Genomic DNA, 16,413 nt, shown 5'->3' on the forward strand with positions numbered 1-16,413 from the left:
AAGCCCCCCGCCCGCAGACCCCCACAACCACCGGCCAGGGTTGTGGGGATGAGGCCCTTGTCCTCATCAACATGGGGACAAGGTGTTTTGGGGGGCTACCCCAAAGCACCCTCCCAATGTTGAGGGCATGTGGCCTGGTACGGTTCAGGAGGGAGGGGGGGCCGCACTCTTGTCCCCCCCTCTTTTCCTGCGGCCTGCCAGGTTGCGTGCTCGGATAAGGGTCTGGTATGGATTTTTGGGGGGACCCCACGCCGTTTTTTTTTTTTTTTTTTGGCGCGGGGTTCCCCTTAAAATCCATACTAGACCTGAAGGGTCTGGTATGGAATTTAGGGGGAACCCCACGTCATTTTTTTTTTTAAATTTTGGCCGGGGTTCCCCTTAATATCCATACCAGACCTGAAGGGCCTGGTATGGAATTTAGGGGGACCCCCACGTCATTTTTTTTTTTTAATTTTGGTTCGGGGTTCCCCTTTGGGGAATTCCCATGCCGTTTTTATCAATGAACTTCTATGTGTATTGTCGGCAATGCAATAGCCGCGGGTAGTTTTAAATGAGTTTTTTCCTTCAAAATGTCATTTTGCTGTCAGACTGTTCTAAACACAGGAAACATGCGCCCCTTTACAGGCATACTATAGACACCCCCCAGGTACGAAATTTAAAGGGATATTACACTTTTATTGATTGACTTTAAGTATTATTAAAATCACTGCTCCTGAAAAAACGGCCGTTTTTAAAACTTTTTTTTGCATTGATCCATGTCCCCTGGGGCAGGACCCAGGTCCCCAAACACTTTTTATGACAATAACTTGCATATTAGCCTTTAAAATTAGCACTTTTGATTTCTCCCATAGACTTTTAAAGGGTGTTCCGCGGCATTCGAATTTGCCGCGAACACCCCAAATTGTTCGCTGTTCGGTGAACTTGCGAACAGCCAATGTTCGAGTCGAACATGAGTTCGACTCGAACTCGAAGCTCATCCCTAATCTATATATATAGATCTATCTATATATATATATATATATATATAATTTTTTTTATTATTCTGTTCTATTGTTTTTCTATGCTTTTCTTTTCTATTATTTTCTATTCTAGAAGTCTTTTCAATTCAAATTCGAATTCATGCTATACAAAATTAAAATTTTGGAACATGGCTTCTGAAGTTTGAATTTCATATAGAATGAATTTGAATTTGAATAGAAAAGATTAGAATAGAAAATAATAGAAAATAATAGACTAGAAAAACAATAGAACAGAATAAAATATTTTTCTATTCTGTTCCATTGTTTTTCTATGCTATTCTTTTCTATTCTATTCTGAACTTTTCTATACGAATTTGAATTCATTCAATGCGAAATTCGAATTTCGAAAGATGGCTTCTGAATGTCGAATTTCGCATAGAATTAATTTGAATTTGAATAGAAAAGATTAGAATAGAAAATAATAGAAAAGAATAGACTAGAAAAACAATAGAACAGGACAGAATATAATATAATATATATATTTTATTCTATTTTGTTCTATTGTTTTTCTAGTCTATTCTTTTCTATACTGGTCTATTCTATATTCTATTATTCTTTTCTATACTGTTTTCTATTCAAATTCAAATTCATTGTATATTATATATATATATATAATTTCTGAAGATGTATATATATATATATATATATATATATATATATATATATATATATATATATAGAGAGAGAGAGATATATCTATATATATATATATATATAGAGAGAGGTATATATCTATCTCTCTCTCTCTCTCTCTCTATAGATATATATATATATATATATATATATATATATATATATATATATATATATATATATATATTTTCTGTTCTATTGTTTTTCTATTCTATTCTAATCTTTTCTGTTTGAATGCAAATTCATTCTATACGAAATTTGAATTTCGGAAAATGGTTATATAGAAAAGGAATGTAATTGAATTCTAATAGAAAAGACAAGAATAGAAAAAACAATAGAACAAAAAAAATATAATATATATATTGGAATATATATATATATATATATATATATATATATATATATATATATATATATATATAAAACCATCTTCTGAAATTGAAATTTGGTACAGAATGAATTCGAATTTGAATAGAAAAGATTAGAATAGAATAGATATATATATATAGTGGGGCAAAAAAGTATTTAGTCAGCCACCAATTGTGCAAAGTTCTCCCACTTAAAAAGATGAGAGAGTCCTGTAATTGTCATCATAGGTATACCTCAACTATGAGAGACAAAATGTGGAAACAAATCCAGACAATCAAATTGTCTGATTTTTGAAAGAATTTATTTGCAAATTATGGTGGAAAATAAGTATTTGGTCAATATCAAAAGTTCATCTCAATACTTTGTTATATATCCTTTGTTGGCAATGACAGAGGTCAAACATTTTCTGTATATTCTATTCTAATCTTTTCTATTCTAATTCATTCTGTACCAAATTCCAATTTCGGAAGATGGTATATATTTTTTTTTCTATTCTCGTCTTTTCTATTAGAGTTCTATTTCATTCTATTCCATATATAACCATATTTCAAAATTCGAATTTCATATAAAATGAATTCGAATTTGAATAGAAAAGATTAGCATAGAGTAGAAAAGAATAGCATAGAAAAACAATAGAACAGAATAGAATAAAAAGTAATATATATATTATATTTTATTCTATTCTGTTCTATTGTTCTTCTATGCTATTCTGTCCTATTATTTTCTATTATATATCTTTTCTATTCAAATTTGATTTCAGTATACATGAAATTTGAATTTCGGAAGATGTTTTATATATATATATATATATATATATATATATATATATATATATATATATATATAATAATTTTTCTATTCTGTTCCATTGTTTTTCTATTATTTTCTTTTCTAATCTTTTCTATTTGAATCCAAATTCATACTATACGAAATTTGAATTTTGGAAGATGTATACATAATATTTTTTATGCTGGTCTATTGTTTTTCTATGCTATTCTTTTCCATTTTTTTCTATTCTAATCTTTTCTATTTGAATGTGAATTCATTCTATACGAAATTCAAATTTCGGAAAATGGTTAAATAGAAATATAGAAATAGAACGAAATCAAATTCTAATAGAAAAGACTAGAATAGAAATAACATTAGAACAGAATAGAAAAAAATATTATATATATATCTATAGATAGAGATATATATATATATATATATATATCTCTATCTATAGATATATATATATATATATATATATATATATCTCTATAGATAGAGATATATATATATATATATATATATATATATATATATATATATATATATCTATAGAGATATATAGATATATATCTATATATCTCTATAGATATATATAGATATATATATATATATATATATAAAACCATCTTCCAAAATTGGAATTTGGCACAGAATGAATTAGAATAGAAAAGATTAGAATAGAATATATTATTTTTTTTTCTATTCTGTTCTATTGTTTTTCTATGCTATTCTTTTCTATTATTTTCTATTCTATTCGAATTCACTTTCATTCTATACGAATTTCGAATTTTGCAAAATGGATATATAGTTTACAAATGCGGAGGAATTTTTTCGAATTTGATAGTTTTTTTTTGAATGCCGTCAAATTTTTTCGAATACAGGCGAATTTTTCTAATTTGAATACGAAACTAAATGAATCCCGAAAACGAATGTAATGAATGCAATGAATTTAACTAAACGAATTTAGTTAAATAACGAAGCGAGACGAAACAAAACTAAACTAATGTTTTCATCCTGCACATGTCTACTAGTCTCTGCTTGAGTGATGGAGGATGAGGAGGATGAGGGTGATTTAGTAAGCCAGTCCACCACCTCCAGTGCATGATGTGGCTGGATAGCATGGGCAACAACACTAAACAGAGGAAATTATGCCCTGCCTGAGGATGGATCCTGTCCACTTTTGCCTAACGCACTGAAATATACTGCACTGAAATATACTGCGTTAAATGCGCACCTACACACTGAAATATACTGCGTTAAACATGCACTAACATACTGCGGTAAACATGCACCAACACACTGAAATATACTGCGTTAAATATTCACTAACGCACTGCAATATACTGTGGTAAATGTGTATAAACACTGAAATATACTGTGTTAAACCTGCAATAATGCACTGAAATATACTGCAATAAACATGCACTAATGCACTAAAATATACTGCATTAAACGTGCATTGACGCCCTTAAATATACTGCGTTAGATGTGCAGTTACGCACTGAAATATCCTGTGTTAAACATGCAGTAGCGCACTGAAATATACTGTGTTAAACGTGCAGTAACACACTGAAATATAATGCATTAAACGTGCAGTAATACAGTGAAGTATACTGCGATAAACATACAGTAACACAGTGAAATATACTGTGTTAAACTTGTAGTAACGCAATAAAATATACTGCAGGAAACCTGCCCTGACAAAATAAACTGACACTAAAGAAAAAATGAATGGTCAAACTGTACTCACACTGCACTATCACTAGTCCACTATCACTATGTCCACTAAACTGATATTCTACACTGACAATAGAATCACAATAGCACACTATAGCATAGGGATGGGCTGGATGTTCCAGTCAAGTGTACATGTGATTCAAACATCAGCTGTTCATTTTTCGTAGAACTAACGAACATATGGGGTGCTCGCAGCAAGTTCACCCACCTCGGAGCGCTCCATAATACACTGCAAGATCGCAGTGCATTGACAGCTGCTGATTGGCTAAAGCATGCACCTGACCTGCATGCTTTGGCCAATCACAGCGCGATTTGCTGTGAGAGCCATGTTTGGCCAAAGGCAGGGTGCCACACTATATAAGACTGCTGCTTAAATGGCAGCCTTATATAGTGAATGAGTGGAGATTAGACGGGTAGTTAGTGTAGTGTGCAGTCAGTCAGTGTAGTATATATATAAGACAGTTCAGACTATATAGTGCAGTCAGTGCAGTGTATATATATCTATATATCTATATCTATCTAGATAGATAGATAGATAGAGATATCTGTCTATCTATCTATATATAGATATAGATAGATAGATAGATAGATAGATAGATAGATAGATAGATAGATAGATAGATAGATAGATAGATAGATAGATAGATAGATAGATAGATAGATAGATAGATAGATAGATAGATAGATAGATAGATAGATATAGATATATATTACAGTTCAGAGTATATAGTGTAGTATACATATAATACAATCCCGAATATGTAGTGCAGTTAGTGTAGTATATATAATACAGTTCAGAGTCTATAGTGCAGTCAGTGTAGTGTATATATATATAATACAGTTCAGAGAATATAGTGCAGTTAGTGTAGTATATAATACAGTTCAGAGTATATAGTGCAGTCCATGTAGTACATATAATACAGTTCAGAGTATATAGTGCAGTCCGTGTAGTATATATAGTTCAGTTCAGAGTATACAGTGCAGTCCTTTATTTATTCTTTTCATTATGTGCAAATCCATTGGCTGAGCTAATATTCTATATTAACTATGTATGTACATTCACTTTAACAATTAATTTATACTGCTACTACTCTTGTTACTCAGCGGCTAACTGAGACCACCTCATCTAAAGTCCTAGGGTGACTCTTTTCTTGTATATATATATATATATATATAGGGATGGAGCTGTATCACTGGTGACTGCAGACATTTTTTTTTATTTTGCTTCTATTGAATCCGGGTGGAAGACACCCATTTAGCCCAAAAACTGGCCTGCTGTCACCACCAGCCACTCATATACATGTTTTAGCCTTTGACTTTGCCTCCAACAGTGGTGGTGTTCTGTGGCCTTTGTGTCCTTTGGTGTCTCCTCTGGCGGTTGGTGGTTTTTTGTCTGGCATGAGAGCTGCGATATACTAAGGGAGATTTTTGTCTCCTGCTGCCCCCCCCTCGTCCTATGAACTTTGTGGAGGGGCCACCGGCATATCGTGCTATGCTCCTATGCCCATTGGGTGGCTTCCGCAGTTGCACTGTCACCCAGTGGCAGTGCAGTTTGTCATCTTGGATGGACGGGAGTCCACTGCGCATGCGTACTCCCATTGGCAGCTGATGCCCAGGTGTCACCGCACCAATCCATCCTCAAATGGCGTTGGGGGCGGAGCGGACCGGACCCCTTCGGGGATATAAGTCAGGGGTGAGACATGGCTGAGATCACTTCCTTCACTCACCAATACTATGCACATCACAGAGATTTCCATTGCTGTTCAGCTGTTTGTATATCAAGGTAAATACACTCTCCCCACCCTACCACTCACCTGGTGCTTCATCTGCATTCCCTACACTTTTTTGTTTCATTAATAACACTGCTTTTCACACAACCTTTTCCTCTTTTCTTTCCCAGACAAATACATTTTTTCAGGATTTACTTTTTTACCCATGGTCTCTATGTCTGCTCTATTATTGGATCAGGTTAATCCACATATGTTTCTATACAAATAATTGTACAACTTTTGTCTACTCTGCTTATTTAGTAATCTTTGACATATATATCTATGCTAGAGTACACATGCTCTTATATAAAAATATTATTACATTATATAACTTGATGTTCATCTTACCAAATTTGGCAAATCATTGAGACATATACATCTATGTTTACAGCTGATATCTATCAAGTTACTTACTGAGACTATTAGGACCATTCACCTTCACCTATGCCATGTCTGCCGCCTGACATCCCCCCTGGGGGTACCCGTATCCGTCTTCTCCCCCTCTGCTCCCGTGCCATACTCTGGCTGCTGCTGTCCATTTGGGGGTTCAAGCGATGGAAACTCTGGTTTCGTTCATTGGTAAGTATTGGGCCATTTTGCTCTGGCCCATTCTGCCATTCTTCTTACATTTACCACTGTGACACATCTTTTTGTCTATTTAGATACATCTCATCTGCATCCATCCCTGATGAGGGAGCAATGATCTCGAGAAACACACGTCGGGTTTTCTGATGTGTGCATTTGTATATACTGCATTGTATAACGTTTGTATCAACTTTATTTATTCTCTTCATTATGTGCAAATCCATTGGCTGAGCTAATATGCTATATTATCTATGTATGTACATTAATTTTAATAAACATTTATACTGCTACTACTCTTGTTACTCAGTGGCTAACTGTGACCACCTCATCCAAAGTCCCAGGGCGACTCTCTTTTCTTGTATGTGTATATAGGGATGGAGGTGTATTAGTGGTGACTGCAGACATTTTTTATTTTATTTTGCTTTTAGTGTAGAGTAGGGACAGCTCAGATAGTTTCAGTGTAGTGCTAGTTTAACGCCATTTACTTCTGTGTGCGGTACTGCCAGTTTAACACTATATAGTTTTGCGTGCGCTACTGCCAGTTTAACGCCATATAGTTTTGTGTGCATTGCTGCCAGTTTAACGCCATAGAGGTTTTGCGTGCGTTACTGCCAGTATAACACCATATAGTTCTGTGGGCATTACTGCCAGTTTAACGCCATATAGTTTTGCGTGCGTTACTGTCAGTTTAACTCCATTTACTTCTGTGTGCGTTATTGCCAGTTTAACGCCACCGCCGCCTCCCTCCAAATAATGTCTGGGAGGACAACAAGAAAAGGTAGACCTTCCCTTGACACTGTAAGGGGGCCAGCAACAAATGTGTCCACGGGCAAAGGTGGACAAGGCGGTCAGTGCTCAGGCAGGGCATCATTTCCTCTGTTTAGTGAGTTTGCCCGTGCTATCCAGCCACAGCATGCAGAGGAGGTGGTGGACTGGCTTACTAAACCTTCCTCATCCTCCTCATCCTCTGTCACGCAAGCAGAGACAAGTGTGCAGTCCCCTGCAATTGCCAGAGTGGATAAACCTGCCTCCTTGTCCACATCTATTCCTGCCATAGCCCCAACATCAGCCATTGAGGAGTAAGCTGAGTTATTTGTCTACAGAGTCAGCCACTTGCTCCTTGATGATGCCCAGCCATTACTGGATTCAAATGTTGGTTCTGAGGTTAAGGATGACAGGAACATGAGCTTAGAGAGAGGGAGGAACACTGGTAGACAAATTGGCATTCATGTTCTCCAAGCTGCAGAGTATTGCCAAATTGTCTCCAGTGGTAATTATGAAGATGGAGGAGATGATGATGATGATGATGAGGTCACTGATGTGACTTGAGTGCCAGATAGAGCAGAGGAGGAAACTGAAGGTGAGGCGGCACAACCCCAAGGAGGCCGACATCAAGAAAGAGTAGAGAGCAGCCACCCTATTCTATCACATTCTACAGCTGTTATCTCCCGGCCCACTCCCCAAAGCTCAGCTGTCTGGGCCTTTTTCAGCACATCTGCAGCAGATCGCACTGTTGCTATCTTCAAACTGTGTCTCATGCACATGAAAAGTGGAAAAAACACCAATCATTTGGGTACCACATGCCTAACAAGGCATTTAACGTCCAACCACTCAGCATGTTGGCAAGAGCATCTAAAAGCCACACAAAAGGGGCACAAATCTGTCCCTCCTCCTTACTCACTTCAGTCTGCCCCTGCGATACTGAGTCATTACCTTTCATCAGCCTCCACTGACAGGGATGATGGTATAGCACAGGGTGTCCCAGGTCCTAGCAGCACATCTGCCAGCAGAACACCACCAGCTGTAGACTGTAGCCGGCAAATTTCTCTGCCCCATCTGCAGCAGCGGAAAAAAAAATACACTCCCTGCCACCCACATGCCCAGCGTCTGAATGCAAGCTTGTCAAAGCTGTTTGCTCTCCAACTTCTGCCTTTCAGCCTGGTTGATTCTGCCCCCTTCCGTGAATTTGCACAATGTGTTGTACCACAATGGCAGGTTCCCAGTCACTACTACTTTTCACATATGGCCGTTCCATCTCTCTACCATCACATAGAAGGGAATGATCTGGCATCATTGGGCAATGCAGTCAGCCGTAAAATCCACTTTACTGCTGACATGTGGTCCAGCAAGCATGGGCAGGGACAATATATTTCATTCACAGCACACTGGGTAACGCTGCTTGCAACTTAAAAGGATGCAGGACAGGGCTCAGTGCTGCAGCTTGTTTTGCCCCCACGTCTCCATACAGCTGGTGGTGATGATGCCAGACCTGTGATCTCTACCCCCTCCTCCTCCTCCGCCACCTCCATGCCCTCCTCTGCAGAATTGTCCTATGAACATCAGGTACCCCCTAAGCGTTCAAAGGGCTATTCCCAGAGTCAGGCTAAAAGGTGCCATGCAGTGCTTCAGCTGGTGTGTTTAGGGGACAGGAACCACACTGGAGCAGAGATTCTTTCAGCTCTGCAGGGACAGGCCCACAGGTGGTTCACACCACGCAGGTGGATCCAGGAATGGTGGTGTTGGATAATGGCTCAAACCTCCTGTCCGCCCTTAGACTGGGAAAGTTGACACATGTGCCATGCCTGGCACATGTCCTCAGTTTGGTGTTGCAGCGTTTCCTAAGTACATACCCAGGGTTGCAAGATGTACTAAAGCAGGCCAGAAGAGTCTGTAGCCATTTCAGGCGGTCATACACAGCCAGTGCTCGGTTGGCTGAAATTCAGCTGGAATTCCATCTGCCCGTAAACCGCCTGATTTGTGATATGCCCACCAGGTGGAACTCAACTTTGGAAATGCTGCAGCAGCTATACATACAGCAGAGGGTCGTCAACAAGTACCTGTGCCAGTACGGCATGATGACAGGCTCAGGCCACCTCGGCTTTTTTACCCCACGCCAATGGCTGATCATTAAGGATACATGCACTGTATTGTCACCATTTAAGGAGGCCACAAGGATGGTGAGCAGTGACAGTGCCTGCATCATTGACACAATCCCTGTTGTGTTCCTGCTGGAGCATTCACTGCATGGCATTATGAACAGGGCACTGGAGGCAGAGCAGCAGGAGGAAGAGGAGGACTTCCTTTCCTCTCAAGGCCCACTTTATCCAGACATCATCATTCCTATGTCACAGAACACACAGGAGGAGAGAGGTGAGGAGGATGAGGAGGAGGATTCTGGCACTTTCATAGGCTTCGAAGAAGAGGAAGACATGCGTCAATCTGTAAGCGATGCCCTTCCAACCCCCAGACCCTTGGGAGTAGTACGTGGCTGAGAGGAGGATGTTCCAGATGCTGTCATCCTGAGTGACCCCGAGGAGTCTGCTTCTCAAGCCTCGGCAAATTTGAAGCGCATGGGCAACATAATGCTTCAAAGCCTGCGAAAGGACCCAAGAATACGTGGCATAAAGGATGATTACTGGTTGGCAACCCTCCTTGACCACCATTATAAGGGGAAGGTCTCAGAACTCATCCCGTCCCCACAGAGAGTGCAGAGCATAAAATCTCTTGAGAACACGTTAAAGAGGATTTTATTGAACATTTTTCCTGACTCCAGTAGGTTACAGTGTGGTGAAAAACGTTGTTTTGAGTCTTCTGGTCAAGAAAGGAGCATTGGAGAAGGTGTCGGCCTAAGTGAGGCATTTCAGAATTTTTTTAGTCCTTGCGGCTCATTTTTCAGCACCTGTTTGACAGGTGCATATCATTGCAATTTTTTTACAGCAAGGCCAATTCTTGCTTTCATCAAGAATACCTCGATAGGGTCACAGTGGGAAGGTGCCCCTGACACCCAAAGAGTAATTTTTCTGCACCTGTTTGACAGGTGCATATCATTGCAATTTGTTACAGCAAGGCCAATTCTTGCTTTCATCAAGATTACCTCTATAGGGTTATGGTGGGAAGGCGCCACCGACACCCAAAGAGTAATTTTTCAGCACCTGTTTGACAGGTGCATACCATTGCAATTTTTTACAGCAAGGTCAATTCTTGCTTTCATCAAGACTACCTCTATAGGGTTATGGTGGGAAGGCACCCCCGACACCCAAAGACAAATTTTTCAGCACCTGTTTGACAGGTGCATATCATTGCAATTTTTTTACAGCAAAGCCAGTTCTTGCTTTCATCAAGAGTACCTCTATAGGGTTACAGTGGGAAGGCACCACTGACACCCAAAGACCAATTTTTACGCACTGTAAAGTCAAAGTGACACCAAAATGTAGCCAAGAAATCTCTAATCTTGTACCCAGTATGCTATATTGCGGCCTCATCATACACAGTGGCTCCCCAGCTGTTGCTGAGAAAATAAAGGCAGCTTGCAGGAAAAATTTAATTTTTTTGGCTTTATAAATGCAAATATTGCTGCAGGAGATTCTACACATGATACAGATCTGCCATTTTAAAGGTATACTAAGGGGACCACCCAGGCACTATATTTGAAGGAAGTTTTCATTTTTATGCTTTCACTTTAAAAATCGAAAAATCACTGCTCATTTAAAAATGACGTTTTTCACAAACTTTTTTTTTTATTGATACATGTCCCCCAGGGCAGGAACCGACCCCTATAACCATTGTATGCCAAATTACATGCATATAAGCCTTCAAAATGGGCACTTTGGATTTTTGATGTTCGGGTCCCATTGACTTTAATGGGGTTCGTTATTCGGGTCCGAACTTTCGTGGTGTAGTTCGGGTGCGGACCGAACAGGGGTCCATTGGGCCCTCACTATATATAATACAGTTCAGAGGCACGCCCAAGAGGACTGGGAAGATGCAGTCTGGGATGGGTGCAGAGCCAGAGAAATGGACTGTGGTGTCATGGGCACTGGAGAGGGGAAGCTGCAGCCAAGAGGGCTGGCAGGGCCCAAAGATGGCTTACTGGATACGTTGCCGCATGTAGGACAGCTAGCACCAGAGACTTTCTATTTTGCTACAATATGCGGGCCTGCGGTCTCTGCCTGCGAAGGGCAATTGCTAAGGCCTGGCAGAGCCAGTGTCAGGCCTATCCACTTTTTACTAGCCTGAACAATAAAGAGCAGCGCTATGAAGTAATAGGAAGTTAGGGTGTAGTGAAACAATTAAGTAAGAGATGCTGTACTGAACAGTAAAGCATATGTGCAAAAACCATAAGTGAAATGAAATGAACAAACACAGTATAAAGTGTCCACATATGGTAAATGGATGATTCCAAACTCAAATTATTAAGAGGAACTGGTATGGACCAAAAAATGATGTGAAACTAGAAAATAAAGTCAATGGTGCACGGTGTGGATCTGTGACTGTGAGTCAACAACGGGGTACAGAACTTCCGTAGCTGTAAACCAACATCTCGATATGGGGCATCAGAATGAAAACATCAGGAAGTAAGATTAGATGGGTACTCTTACCAGATGACGTGGACTCCACTGTCATATGACATGGAGTCAATGGTGCATGGAGCCAAACCTAGGCTGGAAAACAATATCCGGAACGGTGGAACCTCTGTCTCACTTCTCGACTTCTCTGGTGGGGTGAAGAAACATCAGGAAGGGCCGCCAACTGAATATCAGCCAATAGACCTCAAGGATGTGTTCCAAGGAGAAGCCGGGGACAGATTTGATCCAGACCCCGTGATGGAAGTAGGGCTACTGGAAGGCAGTTTCTTGCATCGGGATAATATGCAAATAAAAAATAAAAAGCTTCTGCATAGTGCAGGTAAACCAGGGATTTTTATTTCTAAAAATACCATACAAAAAATGGATAAAAGTGATCACAATTAAAATAAAATCTAAGCAGCGTAAGGAAGGGGAGATCGACCGACGCGTTTCGACCAAGGGGGTCTTCAACAGGGGCATGAACTTTCGTGGTGTAGTTCGGGTGCGGACCGAACAGGGGTCCATTGGGCCCTCCCTATATATAATACAGTTCAGAGGCACGCCCGAGAGGACTGGGAAGATGCAGTCTGGGATGGGTGCAGAGCCAGAGAAATGGACTGTGGTGTCATGGGCACTGGAGAGGGGAAGCTGCAGCCAAGAGGGCTGGCAGGGCCCAAAGATGGCTTACTGGATACGTTGCCGCATGTAGGACAGCTAGCACCAGAGACTTTCTATTTTGCTACACTATGCGGGCCTGCGGTCTCTGCCTGCAAAGGGCAATTGCTAAGGCCTGGCAGAGCCAGTGCCAGGCCTATCCACTTTTTACTAGCCTGAACAATAAAGAGGAAGCAATGTGCTGGAGGAGAGAGGAATGAACAGTAGAGAGGAAGCGATGTGCAGGAAGAGAGAGGAGTGGACATTAGAGAGGAAGCGATGTGCAGGAGGAGAGAGGAATGAACATTAGAGAGGAAGCGATGTGCAGGAGGAGAGAGGAATGAACATTAGAGAGGAAGCGATGTGCAGGAGGAGAGAGGAGTGAACATTAGAAAAGAACTGATGTGCAGGAGGAAAAATGGAGTGTATATACCTGAGTGTATAAAGTTGTCCCAGCAAGTTTTGCTAAATTCCATTGGGCATACCATACTTCCTATACCCCATTCCTCAATAAAACATAAAAACAAGCACATGGACTGCCTTTCTGTCTTGGAGTGTCTGAGAGGTGAATGCCAGGCCAGGCAGGTGGGCCACAACACTTAGCAGCCCCTACAGTGGGTACTGCTAAATATATTAATATGTGTGTGTCACCGACGCAAAACCAATATTTCAATCAATTTAATAGTGATTTTTTGGCTGCTGCATTCAAAAAACCTTTCATAGGAAAGGACTAAAAGTGTTGTTTTTTATTTTTTATGTGTGAATGCGCTGCTCCCATCTATGCACCCTTTTTAATATTCACATACCCTACCTATTAATTATAGAACTAACCTATATAAAAAACATATACATGTGAAAATTCACCACATTAGACCAAAACCATATAACAAAAATCCGATGACATATATCACATATGTAACAGAGTCCCCAAATATATGCTTTCAAATCTTCTATCAATTGCCGTGATTGGCGTGCTCCTGTGTTCCTTCAATATTCATAAAGTGACTGTGTGATCCACCACCACCTGTAAGATTGGCCACTCACCAGATACTTCTTTAATAATACACCTTTGGTTCATGCATGGGATAACCACTCCACTTAGGCTCGATTCACACAGGGGCAACACGACTTTAACGCGACTTTGCACGGCGACTTCAACGCGGCTTCAACGCGACTTCGGCGCGACTTTAGCAAATTACAACGCGACTTCAAGTCGCCTCCAGGACAGGCGACTTCGGCTGTGGCCAATCACAGGACAATCAGCTCTCTGGGAGGGAGGGGTTTTCCCTGCAAAGTCGCTTGACTTTGAGAGAGAGATCCGACTTGGAGGCGACTTCCATTGATTTCTATGGTACAGGTCGCCTACCAAGTCGGATCCAAGTAGTACAGGGAGTACGCTCTGAAGTCGGAGCGACTTCAGTAGTGTCTATTAAGACGCTATCATTCACTTAAATGTGAATCTCTTTCTGGGGCGACTTGGGGCGACTTGAGAGCGTACAAGTCGGATCCCAAGTCGTCCCAGTGTGAACCGACCCTTAAGAAAACCTCTTCAACGGCTATAATTGGACTTTAGTGTTCCTCATATAAAATATGGATAAAACGATCATCGCCGCGCAATACGTTTTAAAACTGTTTATTATGTAAAAACAAAGAAGAAGTGTACACTCACATTTAAAAGTGCCCTCGAACCGGCACAGAGCTTATCCAGCAGTTAGGGACGGGTGTGGGAACTGTAGCCTGGTTCGCCTATGTGCAATATGCGACCTCCGTGTTCTGCTTGCGTTCCACCCCTCGTATCCGTTCGCGTCCTCACCAGCCACTACAGTTTCTGATCACGTGGGCAAAAAAACTCCCAGCAGCCTCTACGCGTTTCGCATCATAGTATGCGTCATCAGGAAGCTGCCGTTTGATTGGTTTCTGTTCTATTTATATTGTGTATGGGCGGAAGTACATGTACCGCCATCTTGACTATGGGTGTTTCCCTTACTATCTCCTCTGTGACTTCCTCCCTTTTAACGCCATTTTAACTGTGGGCATTAGCCCATTTAATGTTTACCAAGTGCGCATACCCTCTTCCTTTTTCTACCACTGCTTATCCTTGCTCTATTCTTACAAATTATATCCTTAAATGTGTGTGTATATTTCAAGAACTAACCCATCTGTATCTGCTGGAGAGGCTTTTACATGTTATTAGGCATTTTAACCCTTAAACACTTTAACATTTCAAGCATCTTATACATATTTTCATTCCGCAGCAATTGCTGCAAAACCTGTAATATGGAACAGCAAAAAACTTTTTTACTATGTTCATATACTTATTTGCAGTGAAATATATATGCACCCCTATGTTTCAAAATTAATTAATCTCTAGCATATAATCAGTACTGAATAAAATAAAAAACTTCATAATATCACAAATAAATCAAATTGAGACTAAATAATATAAAAAATAATAAAGAAAAAAAAATTATAAAAAGAAAAAAATAAAATAAAACTGGAACAAAAATAAAAATAAAAATAAAAATACAAATAAAAATAGAAATATAAATAAAACTAAAAATAAAAATATAAATAATAAAAAAAAATTAAAAATAAATAAAAAATAAAAATAATAAAAATAAAAAATGAAATAAAATATAAAAAATAAAATAAAATAAAAATAAAAATTAAAATGAAAAAATGAAAAAATAATAAAAATAAAAATAAAAAATAAATAATAAAATAAAAAATAAAATATAAGAAAAATGAAAAAAACTTAAAAAATATATAATTGAAAAAAATATAATTGAAAAAAATAGAAATAAAAATAAAAATAAATAATACTAAAAAAATTACTAAAAAATACTAAAAAAATAATACAAAAGTTAAAACAATTACATTTTAGTAATCTTCCAAGTAGCAGTTGATGTCGAGTTCCACGTTCAACCCCTTTGGCCTCATCGTGTCCATTTTAAATATCCAATGGGTTTCATTCTTTGAAACTTCCCTTTTCATGTTGGTATTTCTCCAGTTTCGTTCTATTCTATCTATTCCATAGAACTTTAAGTGTTGGGGGTTCCTACCATGCATGTCCCTAAAGTGTTTCGATACACTGTGATGTTTAAATTCTTTTTTGATGTTTCTGACATGTTCACCTATTCTTACTGACAGGGCTCTAGTTGTTCTGCCCACGTACTGCAGTCCACAAGTGCACTCCAGTACGTAGGTGACATGTGTGCTACAGCATGTTATCAACTTCTCGATTTTGTATGTTTGCTCGTTAGTATTTGACATAAAGCTTGTTATTTTTCTATCTTTCTTATTAGTAGACCTACAGGCCTTGCATTTCCCACACCTAAAGAAAGATGTTGACAAAGTTTTAGGGGGGTCTGGCACGTTTTTTACTATTTTATCTCTAATCCTTCTTGCTCTTCTGTATACGAATGTTGGTTTTCGGGGTAGTACCTTACTTAGTTGTGGGTCATTGCTGATGATCAATTTTTCTTTATGATGTTCTCTAATTCTTTATATTGTTTGTTGAATCCCGTAATA

The sequence above is a fragment of the Aquarana catesbeiana genome, linkage group LG07 (genome assembly GCF_042186555.1).
Source record: "Aquarana catesbeiana isolate 2022-GZ linkage group LG07, ASM4218655v1, whole genome shotgun sequence".
In the NCBI taxonomy this organism is placed as follows: Eukaryota; Metazoa; Chordata; class Amphibia; order Anura; family Ranidae; genus Aquarana; species Aquarana catesbeiana.